Below are 20,390 nucleotides of genomic sequence, written 5' to 3' on the forward strand. Positions count from 1 at the left end.
TTATAAACTGCCACAAATAATGTAATAATTTTTTCACATGCTTTAATCGAGACGCCAATGCTTCCAGGTGATAGAAATAATTGTTAGCATAATTGGGGAAATTGAATTCATTTCAGTTTTTGAAGGAATATTTTTGGGGTCTAATAAATATCTACAATAGAACACTTTTAAATAGTCACTGCTTAAATGCCTATCTAGATTAAACCCAGATCCTCATTCCACAGTAGTTGCAGATGCAGAGAATTTCTGGGTAATCTTATGCATATATTCCCATCAGTAGGTCTCTAAAATTAATTTGTGCTTATCACCAAAATCCTTTATCCCAGTTGTAGCTCTTGCTGTAAGTATATAATTTAATTAAATAGTACAGAGCAGTAAATTCTGAATTTGAAAGAGAATCATTTCTATGAATACTGAGTTGAATGTTTTGGAAAGACAGAAAAAAGTGAATCTCTAAAACTTATTGTTAAGTTAATGCTGATACAACTTTAAAAATTTGGAAAATTCACAAAAATCTACTTATCAACTCATGACTTCATTGTTTCTCTCTAAAGAAAAGAGCTAGTCTAATAGTATTCTATGATTGCTCAAAATAATGACAAAAGATCATAGAAATAAGAAAGGGAGAGTTGAGAAATATGTTCTACTATGAAATACAAGGTATAAAAAGATGAAGATTGCCTAAACAGGGTAGAAAAAAATTAAGTCAAAAGTATATAGACCAGTTATAAAGTTTTATAGGAAGTTATAAAAATAAAATTACCAGAGAACAGTAGATTTATGTAAAACTCTGTGGAGCAGCCCTTTCAATAAAAGGACTTGCTTGTGTGTGTTCCATGACTTCAATTACTTGACTTTGGGTTTTTATGGAATAAATCTGGGAAGTTATCAGTAGAGGTTTCCTGGCAATAGGTACTTATGTGAGAGTAGCAACAGAAATAAATGACTGGGTTAAGATTATTAGAAGTAGATTATAAATGTAAACTATTGACAAGGCAGTAACTCACAAGCTGCTTGGATACATATAGGTAATCAATACAATTCTCTGGCACTTTACATCTAAATATTATAACCTTGAACCCTACATCTGTAAGCAATATTTTGAAACAGTTACGTAGTCAGCCTAATATGAAAAACATGAATACACTGCAATTAGTATACATTAAAATAGAGCTTATATTTGAGTGACCTGAGATGTGAGGGAAGTTTTAATCACGACCCTTTTAAAAACTTTTTATCGACTAGTCAGTATACAATAACTCTAGGGTAATGAATTCATGAGAAAAATTATTTTCACTTTGAACATGATAAAAAGTAGTGTGTATGCACAAGGAAAAAGGAAAATGAAAGTTTTTCATCTTGAGGCTAAACTCATGTAATAGATAAAATTCTCATTAGATCATGTTAATTATAGAAAGATGAAAAATTATTTCTTCAACACATATTCCACAAGCTCACTTCTATGTATTGGTCCAATTTTTATTCATTACATTGTCTTCTCTAAAATAGACATTTTATATAGAGGTTTCTATTCATTGAAAAAACATGAGGAAGACAGAATTTATGTACAATTATCTATGGATGATAATTTTCAGATGTGTTACATTTATACTACATCTGAAAATGAGGCTATCTCTAGCTTTATTCTTCTTATGTCAGGGTTATCAAAGCATAATTTACATAAAGTAAAATTAATATTTTTAGATGTAACATTCCATGTACTTTGATAAATGCACTTTGTATGTACTTTGTATGTACTAATGCCCTTTGTATGTACTAATGCAGGTACTTTGATCGTGTAACAATAACCATGGTAAAGAGACAGGACAGCTGAATTCTATACCATCAAAAAGTCACATCATGCCCTTTTGTGGCCAGTTTTCTGTTCTCCAAAGCTATTTCCCTAACTGATGATTTTAGTTTTGTCCCCACAGATTTGACTTTCCAGAGTGTCAAATGAATACTAGAGTGTGTATCCTTTTATGACCTAGCATAATAAATTTGAGATTTATAATTTTGTTATGTGTAACACTACTGTGATCTTATTTATTATTATCATTCCATTACATCAATGAATTGCAGATTGATTATGCATTTACCAGTTTAGGGAAATTTGGATTGATTTCAGTTCTTGGCATTTATCAATAGGGTAATTATAGATATTTATATATAAATTTTTGTATAGACATATTTTTGGTTTTCTTTCTTGTCTGGACACGTTTCTATTATTATAAATTTTAGCAGTGAGATTCTGGCAGCATATTGTATCAGATGTGGGTCATGTGTACATAAGACAACTGGAAACTACCAATAAAATGGAAAAATACAAACAATACATGAGACTAAAATATGATTCTTCGAAAAGATTAATAAAATTGGTAGTCTAAATTGATAGATAAAATTGATAGAAAAAATAGAGTAATGAGAAAAAGGAGAGATAGATTGATAGAAAGAGGGCACACACATTAATAAAATCAAGAAAGAAAGAAGATTCATCACAGCAAAGCTTACAGAAATTCAAATGGTATATATGGGATAATCAAGTTCCTTTGTTGGGTGCTTCCTGCTAACAAAATAGGCAACTTAGATGCAGTTGACAAATTTCCAGAAAGACTCAAATTACTAAAACTGATTCAAGAAGAAATACAAAATTTGAATGAATCTATAGGTAAAGTAATTGAATTGTAATTAAAGCTAATTCCAAAAAAATGTTCAGTCCCGCCAAATATATAAACACCAAATAATACTAATTATTCATAAACTCTTTCAGAAAATAGAGGAAAAGAGAACATACTTCTAAATTCATTTTACAAGGCCAGTGTTACTCTGATAGCAAAGCCAGACAAAGATACAATAAGAGAAAAAAACAAAAAATTACAGACCAATATTTCTCACATAGATGCAAAAATCCTCAATAAATCTGAATCCAGCAGCATATTTTTTAAAAAGCCACAATCACGTGAAATTTATACTAGAAAAGCAGTATTTATAAAAATGCTAAAATCAATTAATGCAATATCATTTATAAAGTATAAGATGAAAGTCATATGATTGTCTCAATAGATGCAAAAAAAGTTGAAAAACTCAAATCTCTCTTGTGATACCTTTTTTAACACTCAAAAAACTAAAATAGAAAAATCTTCAACCTGACAAAAGTTAAGTAGGAAAAACATAAAGATAATATGATCCTCATTGGCGAAAGATGGAAGTCTTTTTCCATTATCATTGGTAATAAGGCAAGAATATACATTCTCATCACTTTAACACTGTACTGGAGGTTCTAGCCGGTATAGTCAAGAAAGGGAAATGGGAGGAATTTTGATTGGAAAGTAAAAAGTAAAAGTGCCTTTATTCCATATTACCGGACACTTTTTATAGAAAATACCAAGAAATACACACACACACACACACACACACACACACACACACACACACACACACACACACACAGAGAGAGAGAGAGAGAGAGAGAGAGAGAGATACTAGAACTAGAGTTTAACAAGGTCACAGACTACAATTCATAAAAGTTAATTGTATTTTACCACAGTAGCAGTGGACAACCTGAAAATAAATAGCCTAAAAACAATACAATATTTAAAAGTAACTTTAACAAAAGAAGTTGAAAAACTATGCAATTAAAGCTGCCAGACATTGCTAGGCAAATTAAAAGTATAAATAAGGGGAGACAACGTCATGTTTCTGGAACTGAAGACTCGATATTATTATGACAGTAATTACCCCCAAATTGATCTATTGTGTTGTGATGGTTAATTTTAGATGTCAGTTGACTGGATTAAGGGATGCCCAGATAGCTGGTAAAGCATTATTTCTGGGTATATCTAACGATGTTTCCTGAATAGATTAACACTTTAATCAGTGGACTGAGTGGAGAAGGTCTGATCTTCCTTAGTGTGAGTGGGGACCATCCAATTGGTTGAAGGCCTGGATAGATCTAAAGGGAAGGCAAAAGACCAGTTCTGGAGCAGAAACATCGTTCTTCTCTTGCCCTTGGACATTATACCTCCAGGTTTTCTGATCTTTGCACTGCAGTACTTGTGCCATGAATGCCCCTCAACCCCCCTTCTCAGGCTGTCGGACTCTGACTGAGGCTTACACCATCAGCTTCCCTGATTCTGAGGCCTTTGGACTCAGGTTGGGCCAAGCTACTGTCTTCTCTGTTTCTCCAGCTTGCAGGTGACTTACTACGAAACTCTCAGCTTTCATGCTCATGTGAGCCAATTCCCCTAAAAAATTTCCTTTCATATATCTGCATGTTGGTTTTGTTTCTCTTGAGAACCCTGACTAATACAAGTGACATTGAAATCCATATAGAAAACCAAGCAGATATTTTTGCAGAAACTGACAATCTGATTCTAAAATATGTATAGAAAAAAGATTCTTGGAGAACAAAGCTTACACACACACACACACACGTACAAAAGTGTATGTGTTATTATAGCTCAATTAATTGCATACATGTTATTGAAAAACTGTATGTTTTTTATTTCATTTCTACTTTCTAGACAGCCAGTCAATAAAAGTGAAGTCAAATTTTTAACTAGACCTATGACACTGTGGGATTATAATCAAAGAACATTGAAAAATAACTCAAATATATGGCTAATTTTAAGAATTTTTTGATTTAATTACAATGGGAATTCTGTGAAGAGATCATTGCTTTTCCCAATGTAACCAAGAAATTATTTTCAATCAAACATACATAATTGCTCTTCAGCTTTGTCACAGCTAGCTCTTCTAAAAATTATGTCTTGATTGTATTTGTGAAGAATCAGCATAACTATATGAATCAGGAATTGAGATAAAATGTTAGATGTGATCATCACAATGAGATATATTGATATTAATACCTCTATTAAAATATGATGAATGCCAATACTCCTTGTCATGAGTAATTTCACATGAAAAGATAGCATTACTAATTTTCTGAATAGTTGATAGCATGGATAATTGCAGTTAATGAAAAATGTTGCAAATTAAATCTAGATTAGAATGACCAAATATTTAGTATTTTATTTTAGGAGAATCATGATTTCAACAAATAAATATACTCAGTTTTCAAATTGAGATTGGTATAATTAGATAACTCTTTTTGAAATTATGTATCTCAGCCAAGGGCAGTGGCTCATGCCTGTAATCCTAGCACTTTGGGAGGTCCAGGTGGGTGGATCACCTGAGGTTGGGAGTTTGAGACCAGCCTGACCAACAAGGAGTAACCCCATCTCTACTAAAAATACAAAAAATTAACAGGGTGTGGTGGCGCATACCTGTAATCCCAGCTACTCGGGAGGCTGAGACAGGAGAATCACTTGAGCCCAGGAGGTGGAGGTTGGGGTGAGCCAATATTGTTCCATTGCACTCCAGCCTGGGCAACAAGAGTGAAACTCCGTCTCACAAAAAAAAAAAAAAAAAAAAAAAAAAAAAAAAATATATATATATATATATATATATATCAATTAAATAACAATCTCTGTAATAATCATGCCAAATTAATCTTAATACAGGGCATTTGAACCTATCTAATAACTAAATAGTGGTATTTATATTCTAAGATGACTTCTAAGGTCTTTACTAAATATCTCCCAAATCTGTGAGTTAATAAGTGGCTGCGAACAATTCAAGGGCTAATTTGCATGATTCGAGTATTTGTACATCTATTTCTGAATATAAAGTAAGCTCACAGAGTCCTATTATAGATAATTAGTGATCATTACTCAACCAATTCTGCTAATATTAGGGGATTTTTTTTTTTTTTTTCTTGAGACGGAGGATGGAGTCTCGCTCTGTCGCCCAGGCTGGAGTGCAGTGGCGTGATCTCGGCTCACTGCTAGCTCCGTCTCCCGGTTTCACGCCATTCTCCTGCCTCAGCTTCCCTATTAGCTGGGACTACAGGCACCCGCCACCACGCCCGGCTAATTTTTTTTGTATTTTTTTAAGTAGAGTCGGGGTTTCACCGTGTTAGCCAGGATGGTCTCGATCTCCTGACCTCGTGATCCGCCCGCCTCGGCCTCCCAAAGCGCTGGGATTACAGGCATGAGCCACCGCGCCGGGCCGGGAATTTTATTTTTATCTAAGACTCTTGTTTGGTTTAGTGACAGTAGAACTAAACATTAGATTGGGGGCAATTATTAATTATATTTTCAACGAAGAGACACCACTAGCACACTAAGAACTGTCTGCTTCTCTTTATTTATTCTACAATTTCGTTTTTACATTAATATTTATGTTTCTCCCTCTGATGTCTTCCTACAGAAGCATATTTTATAGACACTCCAGACTGTTATAAGCTGCCAGCAACTCTGAATTTTAGTAGTCCTAGTCTTCCTGTTTAGTTCTAAGTTCCATACAATTCAAACATAGCAATTGGCGGTATTAATCTTGAACAAAAAGCTAGCCCTATACAAGAGACATGCTTAAAATATATTGACATTTTGTACAAACGGAATTCACAAAGTCATCACATTTAAATAGATGACAGTGACTTGCAAAATGTGCTGGTCTAAGAAGGTCTTCTAGAGTAGTTACAAAAAAAAAAATAGAAAGCATATAGAATGAGCCAACTACTTAAATAATACTTAATTAAAATGACAACATTTCTGGGCTTAAAGTTATATATATGTCCTTATTCATACATATTTTTATTTTATGCCCCTTTACCTTCTTTTTCAGAGAATCACAAAATATACTGTTTTTGGTCAGTTATGTCATAAAAAGAAATAGCTATTTTGTTGTTAAAAACATAAAATTTACTTTTAAAAGCATTTTTTACTGCTTTGCATTAAATAATAAGAAAAATATTCAGATGTAATTTTAAGTGAAAACATTCTATTACATTTTTATACTTAGAATTTAGATTTATAAGTCAATCAAAGTCTGGCTGTATTTTTTTAAAAGCAAAAACTGTCTTACTGAATATATACAAAGATGTTCAGGGATGAGCTTTCAAAGGGCAGTGAGTGAGACAATAATTCAAACCCACATGGATATGTCGAGTAAAAATCTAGTTGTCATAAAATATTGATGAACAATTTAATAAAAATACAATACTTTAAATACTATACACTCATGCTGTCCAAGAAACATACCTTTTAAAATTACAATAAACAGCACCCTATAGAAAATGTGTGTGTATGTGTATTTCATCAGAACAAAATGAGCTTAAAATCAGAAAATACTTGAAATAAAGTGGAGAGTGTCTGCCAATGATGTTTTCGAAGTTAAATCAATTGCTGAAATTGACTAATTTTTAACAGGCTAATGCTTAGTGAGACCTCAGAGCCTGTGAACTGGCAGGTATCTACAGTTTGGGTATGGGTGGGTCAGTCAATCTTGAACACTCTTGGCACCACTGGCTGTATGTGTAACGTTGATAAAAATTATGGCTGCATCAGTGATGGGCCTCCAGCGTGATGCACACTGCCAAAAGCAGCCTCTTCATGACCTCTGATAATTTGATTCTGCCACTGGGTTCTTGGAAAAGCTGCTGAGGCAAGCATTAGACCTGCAGAAAGGGTCACCTATTTCTCATGCTCCAGACAAGATTTTAGCCTTGAGCTGAAAGTTTAAAAAGAATAATATCCCATGAATGAAGAAAAAAATCAGCATTTTTCTGAAAAGTAACATGAATACAGGCCTAGTCACACAAAATTACAAGTGTGTGTTATTATTCAACCAATCTCTTGCATAGCTAAAGTAACATCTCCAGGAAAACTATTATTTCCCACTCAAAATGAGATGAACAGATTCAATGACTAGAGATTCAATCTATTTATAATTATGCCTTGTAATTATAGCCATATATGCTGCAACTTTCTTTATTTGTACAGTAAAGGTGCATTTCATCTTGCAGCCCACCTGTATTCAACACAGAATAAGTCTGTACTACAATTCTGTAGCTGTATTCTAAAGCGAAATTAAGTATTTTTTTAAATAAAAAAAAGCCCTTTATACTTGCTTGAGTTTTAACAATGCATTAAATAGAAAGGGCAGCTTACCCTGAGAAATGTAGTCATCTCTGCAGGAAGCGAAGAAGGTTTTATAAAAAGTAATGCATTTTCAGTGAAGCAACTAATTATTGACGATACAACTGGGCACTTGTGCTTCCAACAGCCAATTTCATAGACTCTCTGTCAAGTAAAATCCAATTTTAAGATTTATAATACAACTGACTTTTGCCAAAAGGAAAAATGTTAATGTAAGACAAAATTGGAAGGAACTTGGAGATCACTGGGTGGAATCTCCTCTTTTAACCAGTGAGAAAAGTCAATGCCCAGAAGGCTCAAAGGAGTTTCCTAAGTTTATACAATTAATTACTATCAAAATAAGGGCTAAACCTCAAACTATCTACTTTCAATAGAAAGTGCTCTTTAGCAAAAACAGTATTTCTGAGAAATATATTTTGATTTATGTGCCAAATATAAATAGAAAATGCAGGTATACTTAAAGCAAAAGTTTCTTTGGCAGAATCATCTAATGAGGTTATTCATTTCAATAATTCAGTCAAAATCCCACCAATTTGATACAAATCAACAGGTCTAAATACTTTCACTCAATATTTCAACCCCTTCAAGCCTTAAATAGCTGCTCAGTCAACGAATCTGTTGACACCTGTAGAATTGTAAATGGCTATAACCTAACTGGGGTTTTCTTTTAAAACTTATCACACCTTCCCAAATATTCCCTTTACTTCCTGAGATGATATAAGATTACATAATTATTGTGATTCCTGCAGCTCTGAAATTTTAACTATTTTAAGGCAGTGTTACTTGTCTATAGAAATTTCTTTTTCTTTGTATTATTTTAAATTAAACATTTACAAACATCTATTTTCTTGGAAAATATAAGTGTAATCCCATTCAACATGTAAGGTCCTATAGAATGCCCGCTTATCTGACTCCCTGGGACAATAGAATTGTATCCGTCAGCATTCTCCCAGACTCTGCCTTCACGTCTCTCTGGGTAAACTGGGCATTTCATCTTGTATCAAGACTCTTTATGCTAATCTCTTCCCAACTGGTTTTTAAATACTTTGAGAGCAGGGTCTGTATTCTTATTTACTTATTTATGCCATCCCATCCCACCATCACCACCATGTTGTCAAACTCAAGGAGAGCTTCTTTGGTAAAATGAATGGACAAATTCTATTTAAAAACCAGTGCAACAAATGTAAAAGAACCAAAGATAAAACCACCTGTCAAATATGCAATTCTAAGGTAGCAGTGTCTTTGCTGAGAATGATTAGGACGTACATTATAAATCCTAAGTCTGATTATAATTTTATGGCTCATACATTTGTTAAGTCCTGACTTCTTGTAAGAATGAAAATAAACACAATTGTAACGTAGCCAAAAGGAAAATAGGGTCAAAACTTATCTTTATGTAAAGGTAGCCTGAATACACAGAAGACAGAATTTAGGTCAATATGTAGTGTTCTTGATTACCCATCTTAATAAAGAGTAAAATTAAGGTAAAAATGATTATGGATGATTAAAGATACTCTATAATGAGACATTTCTACACAATTTTAAAAGAAGATAAGTTGATTAGATATTTTTGAAAGACAATTTAGCAATAGATGTCAAAACCTTAGGCATTTTTCAACCATTTAATCTTCCCCCTCATTTTTTTTTTTGGTAAAGCTATGAAAACAATTGATTTGAAAATATTTAGATATTTTATGTCAATCCTTTTTATATTTTAGGAAATAATTAAAAAGGATTATCTACATATCCAGCAATATGAATTTTTAAAAAATATGGTAATCGGCAAAATGCAAGTATAAAAAGGTATTTAACACAACTATCTGGAAAACTGCTAATGAAATATAAAGATGTTCAAAATGCAAAGGCTGAAAAAGTGAAACAATTATAATGTTAAAAAAGTGAAGTTGTAAAGCAGTATGTTAAGTATGGTCTTACATAAGTCAAATCCAGATGCACAGATAATAAAATGCTAAGAATGGGCAATTTTGAGTGGACAAATTACAGGTGGATTTTATTTACTTATTTGTAAAATATGAATTTTTTGTAATAAACATCTATTTTATTCAGCACAATATTGCCTTTAATCTGTTACATTTTGGTATGAACATAATATTTAACTCTTATTTAACTCACCTTGATTGCTACTATAAACTTCATGTCACTGGCAGTGAAATGTTATGAAATATTAATAATAATTCCCAAGTCTTACAAGTAAATATAAATGACTGACAATGACCTTACCTAGAAAGCTAATTGTACAAAATTAAATTCAATGAATAGTCTTATATATTGTATAAATAAGGTCTCTTCAAATTTTTTCCAATAGAACCCAAAAATTCACATTCATTAGGGTAACATAATAAAAAAGAATTCTCCTTTTGTTTAATCTGTATGTTAAATGCATTTAAGATAAAAATTAAAAATTAGTAGTAATTCCCATTATTAAGAGTCATTTCCAAGTAATTAGAATTACATGCTTTCAGAGAATAGTTAAATGAATAAAAAATCTCACTTATGAAATTAATTGTTGTAAAAGTTTAAAGACTGGTGAAATCACTCTAGTGTAATTTGGAAATGTATAATGACTTTGTAGAAGAAATTTTACTTCATCTAGACTAATATGACTAGGTAGGCAATTTGAGATGCTGTGTCTTAGAATGGATGGATTTCAGTGAAAGAAATCCTAGAGTTAGAAATAAGACCAAGAAGGATTTAAGTCACTTTGGAGTGAAAATTCAGAGCTTTTCTGGCTGGATCAGACATATCACCCTCCTGAATCACAAGATAACATCTCATATCCCACATCTCCTTATCTCATGTAAGTAGAATGGGGTAAATATTGTGGACTTTGGATGATAAAATTGAGAGGTTTGCATTTGTTCATCATAAGTTCATTTTCATTATTAGTATATGCCCAGCATTATACTAAATGGACAAAGAAGATTTCTATTCTTATGTACTTTGTGTTCTAGCAGAAAGAGACACACTATAAACAGTACATATCATATATAAGTACATTGTGCATTATGTAGGAAGACAGTAAGAGTTATGCAAACAGAAAAAACATAAAGCAGAAAGAGAAATTGTCAAAAGTTGAGGAAATTGTCAAAGTTGAGGAAATTGTCAACGTTGAGGGATTGTCAACGTTGAAGAAAAAAATGTGGTAGCAGTAGTCTGCAATATTAAATAGAATAGTCATCATTTTTCTCATTGAGGAGGTGAGATTTGAGCATAGACTCAAGAAAAATATGAATTATCGATGCAGATATCTCAAGGAAGAGCACTCTGGGTAGAGAGACCCGATAAGATAAAGCCCCTAAAGTGGGGATACTGTGTTTTATGTAAGGAACTTCATAGCTAGTGTAGCTAAAGTAGATTGACAGAGGGAGAGACAGATTAGGCAGAACTAGAAGAAGAGAAATAAGGATACATGAAGAGTTTTGAATAATGAATTTATTTGGCTAAAATTTCAGTCAGTGAAAACCTTTTAGTTGCTGTTTTAAACAATGCTAATAGAAAGACAAGAGCAGAAATAGTGAAACCTACCTGCAGTAACACAGTGTTTGTTAGATAATGGTAGTTTAGACCAGAGTGACAGCAGTGATGAGAATGGATGACAGTCTCAATATCTTTTGAAGGTAGACCTAATACTGGCTGAATTTTACATGGCATGTGAGAAAAAAGAGAGGTCAGTATTGGCATCAAGGTATAAGGTTTGAGCAACCGGAGAAAGGTAGTTGCCATTTTAAGATGAGGAAGACTATAGGAATATAAATATGGTAGAAAAAGATCAAGAATTTATTCAATCAATGTTTTTAGGAATTTATTCATTTCTTTTAAATTACTCAATTTTTTGGTGAAAAAATTGTTCATCATATTCTCATGATCTTTTATATTTCTGTGGTATCAGTTTTAATGTCTCCCTTTAATTTGTAATTTTATTTATTTAAGTCTTCTCTCTTTTTGGCTTGGTTAGTCTAGATAAAAGTTAAAACAAGGAGGAAGTAAGGACCTCTTAATATTCAATGCTCAATTAAGGCCGTGAGAACATTCCTAAAAATTGTCAAAATCAACTTTTTTCACAAATCTGGAAATTAAAGTTTTGTGACAGTACAAAAACCATTTATTCAATAAAAGTAGCTAAATTTCCATGAGAACAGTGAGATTTGTAGTATTTTAATTTGCTCTATTCCCACCTTCCTCTTCCTATCTCCTCAATATCCCTGAAAACCAATGACTCTACAGTTTCAACATAAATGATCAGGCTAGCAGTCACTGCAGGTGACAAAAGGATTTTGGGCTTTCCAAAAACCCTGCTCCCAGAAAACTGACATTTTCTGATTCATCTGGAAGTTCTCTAAAAATGCCCACTCCCGGGACTTAATAAAAATTGAACCAGATCTCAACATTCATTTTAAGAAACTAGAAAAAGAGAAAACTAAATCTAAAGCATGGAAAAAGGAAGACAATTGTAAATATTAGAGGGGAGATAAATGAAAAAGATGTTAGAAAAACAAGAAAATCAATTATGTTAAAAATGTTTCTTTGAAAAGATCAAAAATTGACAGCATTTTAGCAAAACTGACAAAAAGAGACTTCTCAAATTACTAAAATCAGGAACAGAAGAGAAGACATTACTACTGACTTTATTGAAATGGGACAGATTATAAAGGAATACTATGAGCATTGCAATTCTACAAATTAGAACATCTACATAAAATGGAAAAACTCCTAGAAAGACACAAACTATCTAAACTGATGAAGAAATAGAAATTCTGAAAAGTCTTATAACAAGTAAAGGGACTGCATTAGTAATTTCTTACAAAGAAAGGTCCAAGTTCAGATGGCTTTACTGGTGAGTGCTACCAAATGCATAAAAATTGATTAATACCCTTCAGAAAATCTTCCAGAAAACAGAAAAGGAAGGAACACTCCAAACTCATTTTATGAGGCCAGTATTACTCTGATACCAAAATCAGACAAAGGCATCACAAGAAATCTACAGAATAATATCCCCTTTCAACATAGATGCAAAATTCTCAACAACACACAGTTGACCCTTGAACAACATGAGTTTGAACTAGATGGGTCCACTTATACACAAATTTTCTTCAGGCTTCACCATGCTTGACACAGCAAGACCAAACTCTCCTCCTCTTCTTCCTCCTCAGTTCGTGCAACCAGAAGAAACAAGAACAAAGACCTTTATGATAATTTACTTCCACTTAGCAAATATTAAATATATTTCCTCTCCCCTATGGTTTTCATAATAACATTTTGTTTTCTCTATTGTTTATTTTAAGAATACCACATATAATATATATAGCATAAAATATGTGTTAATCAACTATGTTATTGGTGAGGCTTTTGGTTAACAGTAGGCTATTAGTAGTTAGATTATATGGAGTCCAAAGTTACATGAGGATTTTCGACTGCACAGGGGTCAGCACCCCTAACCTCTACATTGTTCAAGGTTCAACTGAACCAACAAATAGAATCCAGCCATATATGAAGATGATTATATGGCACAACCAAATGGATTATTCTAGGAATGCAAGGTTGATTAAACAAAAGAAAATTAATTAAGGTACCATATTGTATTAATAAAGTATAAAACAAAAACAAGTGATTACATTAATACATGGGGAAAAAGCATTTGATAAAATTCAACACACTTTTATTTAAAAAATACTCAACAATCTGTGATGAAACAATAAATTCCTCAACCTGATAAAAGTAATCTATAGAAAAGCACAAGATTAACATTATAATTAATGGTGAGAGACTAAAAAGCTCCTACTTAATATCAGGAAGAAGACAAGAATATCCAATCTTATCACTTCCACTCAATAACATACTGCAGGTTCTAGCCAGGCCAACATGCAGAAAAAAAGCAAAAATCTAGATTAAAAAGGAAGGAATAAAGACATCATTATTCACAGAAAATATGATCTTATAAATAATATAAGATCCTAGGAAATCCATAAAAATATAAGCTATTAGAACCAGTATGTAAGTTCAGCAAAGTTATGTAATACAAGATCTATATAAAAAAGTCAGTTGTACTTCTATGCACTAGCAATGAACAATCAAAAAACAAAAATAAGGAAAAAAGTTCATTTATAATAGTACCCAAAAGAATAAAATACTTAAAAAGAAAATAAATGCATTGAAGACCTAAGTGAATGAAAAGATATTCCAATTTCATAGATCAGGTGACAATATCGTTATGCTACTAATACCACCCAAATTGATCTCTATATAAAGTATAATGTTTATCAGAATCCCAACTTGCCTCTGTGTAGAAATTGATAAGCTATTCCCAAATTCATATGGAAATGTAAGTGATCCAGAACAGCTAAAACAAACTTGCAAAGGAGGAACACATCTAGGGCAGTCACACTTCCTGATTTTAAAACTTACTACAAAGGTACAATAATCAAGACAGTATGGTACTGCAATAGGGATATACATATAGATTAAGGAAAAGAATTTACAGTCCAAAAAACAACCCTTATTATTTTGTCATTTATTTTTTGTCAAGGGTGTCAAAATAATTTATGTGTGATAGAATAGCCTTTTCAACAAATGTTACTAGGATAACTAGATATACAAATGAAAAAAAAAATGAAGTTTGACCTCTGTCTCACTACAATACACAAAATTAAATGAAAATGTTTCAAAGTCCCATATGCAAGATATAAAAGTAAAAATCTTAGAAGAAAACTTAAGTGTAAATTGTGACCTTGGATTTGGCAATGGTTTCTTAGATGTGACACCAAAATCACAAGTAATTAAATTTAAAAAGTAGATAAATTGAATTCAATTGAAAATAAAAATATTTGTAGTTCCATGGACATCATCAAAAGCACAAAGCAAAACACACAAAGAACTGTATAAAATATTTGTAAATTATACATCCAATAGCTAATAAGTACCCAAAATATATAACAAATCTTACAAATCAGCCATAAAAAGGTAAGTTTCTCAATTAAAAATGGGCAAGGAATTTGAATAGCCGTGTCTCTAAAAAAAAAAAAAATATTCAAGTGGCTAAAAACCAGACGGAAAGATTACTGACATCATTTATTTACAAAATGTAAATTAAAAGGACAATAAATTATAATTTTGCACCCAGTAGTATGGATAAGATAAAGATGAGACTGTAGCAAATATTTTCGAGGTTGTGTAGAAATTAACACCATCATACATAGCTGGCAGGAATGTCAAATGATGTGGCCACCTTAGAAAACAGTTTGGCACTTCCTCAAAAAATTAAACACAGAATTGTCATATAACCTTTCGATTCCACTCCTAGGTTGTATGCTTAAGAGAACTAAAAACATTCACATAAAAAATTGTATGTGGATATTCATATCAACATTATTTATACTTGTCAAACACTGAAATAACCCAGATACTTATCAATTTAGTTTTTATTTGTTCATGTTACTCAGCAGTAATATGAAAAATAGAAAACAGAATTCAAGCTTTATTTTTGTAAAATTAAGGTCTGCCAAGTTTACTGAGGAGTTGTCTGTGGGAAAGTTGGGAAACAGAACATATTTCATATGTTGAATCAGCGAGAGTAGGGCTCATAAAGTGCCAATAGAAATGCACTTTTTGAAGGGAAGGAGCATAGACTGAGGGACTTCAGCAATGGTGTGAGAGAGAATGTGAAGTGGCAGAAGCCACTGAAACCCAATTTATTTCACAGGACCAGTGATAGTGAGATTTCACTAAACATCACACATGTAAGTCCTATTTGCAAGAAGCAGTTTGCTTTTGTGGCCTCTGACAAAAAAGAGGTCCTTTGAGTTGTGAAAATGAATCTATTAGGCAAGATGTAATGGACCGTCAGTAGCACAGAGAAATATTATGTAGGGAAGTTGAACAGATAAACCAAATTTTTTCAATAATGAATAATTAAAAAGAACTGACCCAGCATTTCCATAAAGATAGTAAAAGAAGATAAAAAATAAAAATATGTTTACTAGCAAAAGACAATAATCAGAAACATATTGTCATTTTTTAGGTAAGAAGTGAAATAAAGTTTCCCCCATTAATTAACAATCGGTTAGTGAAACAATCATCTCTCTGGAAGAGGGTCAAGAAATTTAAATGCAGAAATTCAGAGAAGTGGTTGGAAGATACCATGAGGGGATAAAATAAGAGATGGCATAATTCAGGAAAATTGTATCCTCCTGCACCCCCCACTCCTGCCAAACTACACAAATAAATACAAAATTGATAGCCCAAGGGCAAATCGACTCTGTGGCAAAGTAATACATAGCATATTAAATAAAAATAGTAAGTACAATGAATCAGAAACAGAACTGTGAAAAACCAGAAGAAAAAAGGAGCAAAACAAGAAGCCTTTTGGTGTGATGGAACTGCTGTTTATGGTATTATGATGGTGGATACACAGTTCTATGCATCTGTCAAAACAAAAATATAAACTGCAAAAGTAAATTTTACTATCAACAGTATTGAAAAATCAACCACAATTTAAGGAAATCCAAGATGAAATATAGACTGTAACAACTGTATCTGAATATTAAAGGTGTTCGATCTGAGAATGAAGGCACTAAAGAAACTTTGTAAAACTGTGTTTTGACCATATAATCTAAGACTAAAATAAAAAATAACTGTAAACAAACACTGTACTCCAGTTGGTAAATTTATGTCTCACAAGGGTATTGATTTGCAAATCTGCAACTACTTTACCTGTATTCTAGCTTTGGACATAAATATAAATGTATTATTGATAATGAGAGCCAGGTGTCTGTCTGAGAAATAAAGAGAGGTTAATGCTACAGTGAACTCTGTGTTGCTGAACTGGAATCAGAGAGTGTGAACTGATATTTCTGTTAATACATTCCAGGTAGAGAGCTAAGTAATAAGTATAGATATGTGTGTATAAATGGATTAGTGTATATATATATATATATACACTAATATGTATATATATACATATATACATATATACACACATATGTATATATGTATATACGTATATATATGTATATATGTATATACGTATATACATGTATATACGTATATACATATATACATGTATATACATATATACATATATACATGTATATATGTATATATGTATATATATGTGTGTGTATATATATATATAGATATATATATCTATATATATCTCCTAATTCTCTCAGCTAACAGGGCCTCAAAACTGACACCTCCATAGCAAGGGGCACACCTGGCAAATGAATCTTAATTTCAAAACATCCTTCTCCAACCAAAGAAGCTAGGGCTTTTTGAAGAAATACCTGCATCTAGACTTGGTGCAAAAAAAAAAAAAAAAAAGTGTAAAATGAGTCTTAGAGCATTTTGTGTTGCCAGAAAGAAAAAGGAGGAATAAACAAACCAAACAAAAGCAAACAACCTAGAAGGCTTATGAAAAGAACACAGGAATGAACCATAAATAACTTCAATCATCAAAGTCAGAAGAATTTGTGCAACAAAATAAAAACTGAGACTATTGATTGAAATACCTTAAATAAAATGAATACTTAGTTTATAGTGATATAATGATTGAATGAACAAATTCATGGGAGGAGGGAACATTGTACATTACAGAATGATTCCAATTAATAAGTACAGAAGGAATAAGGAAAATAGGAAATAACTATTAGAATATTATCGTAATATTTATTGCAGGCAATATTCACTGAGGAATGCTAGAATTAGTGGTAGATTCCTTAAAGTGAAACAGGATATATGCATAGCCTCAAAATATCTTTGCCCAAATAGTGATTATTTACGGTAGTGGTTTTAATATATATCCGTAAATAATTGAATAATCCTCTCCCCAGGAATTGGAACTTAATTCTTTCCATGAGAGTTTTAACAGCTGCACTGCTTTGGGAGAATTTGGCTTCAACCTTTCTTCTAGGGCAACTCTGAATACAGCAGATGTGAAGTTATCATCTGTTTCCAGCTCGCACCCTCGTGCTGAGATGACCCACTCATGAAACAACCTGAAGCCTTTTCCCCCAGTTTCGGAGAAAGAAAGAGACCCACCATTTGAGCATAGCGGTGAACTGAAGGAGAGTGCAATGACAATAAATGATTGGTTGTGAGGGAGGGCTACCTGCTTATTTTGTATTTTTGTGATCTTTTATCTTTCTAGTGTTTTATTTCACATGTATCATGCTAATCTTAGAATAAATGGATTTTTTGTTGTTCTCACTCGAATACATGGCTTGGTGTTTCTGATAAAACACAGCCTATGTTGAGCTGTTTTGGCCACAGCCCAAGTTCTGGCTCAATGGGCACCTAGTGTCCCATGGTTGGTTGCTCCATCAGTTCCAGGTGTTGATAGCCACTTTGCTATTCTCCTGGAAAAGGGAATCATCCAAAGATCAAGAACAAGGTTTGGGGAAGAGAAGACTTAATAAAATAATTAAAGTGGTAGAACTATTTGTATGCACTGAGTCTCTACCCTGAGTATAGAAAATGTATGTAGTAGTCTGTTCTCATGCTGCCAATAAAGACATACCTGAGACTGGATAACTTATAAAGGAAAGAGTTTTAATTGACTCACAGTTCAGGATGGCTGGGGAGGCCTCAGGAAGCTTACAATCATGGCAGAAGGGGAAGCAAACACGTCCTTCTTCACATGGCTGCAGCAAGGAGAAGTGCTGAGCCAAAGGGGGAAAAGCCACTTACAAAACCATCAGATCTCACGAGAACTCAGTCACTATCAGGAGAATAGCAGCATGGGGGTAACTGCCCTCATGATTGAATTACCTCCCACCGGGTCCCTCCCACGACATGTGTGGATTATAGGAACTACAATTCAAGACATTTAGGTGAGGACACAGCCAAACCATATCAATGTACCTCCTCTCTACATATACTTTAAAAAAGACAAGCTCAATTCTTAAAGTATGTTTTACGATTAATTAAAAAGAAATAATAAAATGGAAAATGAAAAGCTCACACTTCTGCATAATCAGTATTATTTCATAAAATATTTTGGAATAGAGGATATAAAAATAGCAGAATATGTGGCAAAGAAATAGAGCTAAAAGGAACAAAATTGTATCTTAAAAAATAGATACATAAAAATTAATGAAGTATATTAATTAAGTATATGGTATGGCATTAAAAAAAGCACAACAAACAAAAACAAAGCCTGAAGAAAATGATACAAATGAAACAGAGACTAATGAGTAGCACAATAGAAAGTCAGTAAATCTCATAGGAGGAATCAAATGAAATGCTAAGTAGTTTACTTACTCTCATTTATACATATAAAGTCTAAAAATTTAAATATCTGAGAAGTGAAATCAGCAGCACATTTGACTTACATATCATAACCAAATTCTTCATTCTCCCCCACCTCACCTCAGCAACCACCACCAAGGAATGCAATGGATACTGAATATAAAGGATTTGGACAACTGTAAGGAAAACTGGAAAACAATATGGGCATGTCATATTTTATATTGTACTCCTAGATGTAAGAAGCAAAACCAAAGAAAAATACTAGAGGAAAATGTGAGAGTTATTTTATATATTTAGAGAGGAAAATTCAGTTTTAAAAAAATGAACATTTTATTTTAGAGTAGGGTTATGTGTTAGAGTATGTCCCCCAAAACAATACGTTGAAGTCCTAATTTTTCAAACCTCAGAATACGACTTTATGTGGAAATAGAGTTATTGCAGATGTACTATAATTAGTTAAGATGGTGCCATTGGAGTGGGTCCTAACCCAATGTGACTGGTGTCCTTTTAAGAGGAAAATTTGGACACACTCTTACAGAAGAAGATGATGGTAAGACACACTGGGATAAAATGGCCATGGAACAGATGGAGGCAGAGATTGGGGTTATGCTGTGACAAACCAAGTTCTGCTAGAAACTGGAAGAGGCAAAGAAGGATCTTCACCAAAGAATTCAGAGGAAGTACAGCACTACCAGCATTTTGCTTCTGGACGTCTGGCCTCCGGAACTATGAGAATAAGTTTCTGTTATTTTCTGTTATTTTAAGCCACAAAGTCTGTGGTTCTTTGTTCCGGCAGCCCTAATAACTAATACAAATATATTTACATTTAAAGAAATGCAGGGAAGGAAGTGTAGGATTTTCATGTACTCCACCCTCAGTTTCCCATATTGTTAACAATTTACATTCGTATGGGACACATGTCACAGTTACTAGCTAGGATACATACTTTATTCAGATTTCACAGTTTTTACCTTAAGTATCCTTTCTGTATTTGTAGATCTCATCTAGAATACCTCATTACATTTAGTCATCATGTCATTTTAAGATACTGTAGATTGTGATAGGTTTTCAGGTTTTCCTTGTTTTTGATGACTTTGACAGTTTTAAGGACTACCAGCCAAATATTTT

This window comes from Gorilla gorilla, chromosome 6, assembly GCF_029281585.2.
Source record: "Gorilla gorilla gorilla isolate KB3781 chromosome 6, NHGRI_mGorGor1-v2.1_pri, whole genome shotgun sequence".
Lineage (NCBI taxonomy): Eukaryota > Metazoa > Chordata > Mammalia > Primates > Hominidae > Gorilla > Gorilla gorilla.